Source organism: Sinocyclocheilus grahami, unplaced genomic scaffold, assembly GCF_001515645.1.
Source record: "Sinocyclocheilus grahami isolate Dianchi unplaced genomic scaffold, SAMN03320097.WGS_v1.1 scaffold186.1, whole genome shotgun sequence".
Classification (NCBI taxonomy): domain Eukaryota; kingdom Metazoa; phylum Chordata; class Actinopteri; order Cypriniformes; family Cyprinidae; genus Sinocyclocheilus; species Sinocyclocheilus grahami.
The window spans coordinates 1,144,173-1,144,614 of record NW_015505365.1 but is presented as its reverse complement, the minus strand read 5'-3'; the positions used below and the strand labels follow the sequence as shown (position 1 = coordinate 1,144,614).

At 15.2% G+C, this 442-nt stretch overlaps 1 protein-coding gene across 1 annotated transcript in view; it reads left to right on the top strand.

Annotated features, from left to right (window-relative positions):
* lrp13 (low-density lipoprotein receptor related-protein 13) overlaps nucleotides 1–442 on the top strand; it is a 15,979-nt gene that overhangs the window by 4,245 nt on the left and 11,292 nt on the right. The gene's annotated exons all lie outside the window — the stretch shown is intronic.

The following is a 442-nucleotide window of genomic DNA, read 5'->3' as shown; positions in this document are numbered from 1 at the left end:
TATATATATATATATATATATATATATATATATATATATATATATATATATATATATATATATATATATATATATAATTTTTAAAAAAACGGATTAAAGTTATTTATAACAATTACTTTTTAATTAAAATGGAAAATATACTAATATATTTATATTTTTGGGGTTAATGGTATTTTGTCTATTACAATGTTGTTGCTGTTACCTAAAACTATTCTCATTAATTGAAGAAAACCTATTGAGTTAAAACATAAATGAAATTATGAATCTTAAATTAAATATTTAAATGAAATATTGCCATGGCATCTAGCTGAAAACGTTTAAATTAATAAAACTGAAAAAATATAGCACATTGCTAAAATTTAAAATGGAAACTAATATTTATACTTTTTTTTTTTTTTTTTTTTTTTTTTCTTTTGTTGTTTTTTTTTTAAAAAAATTTCTC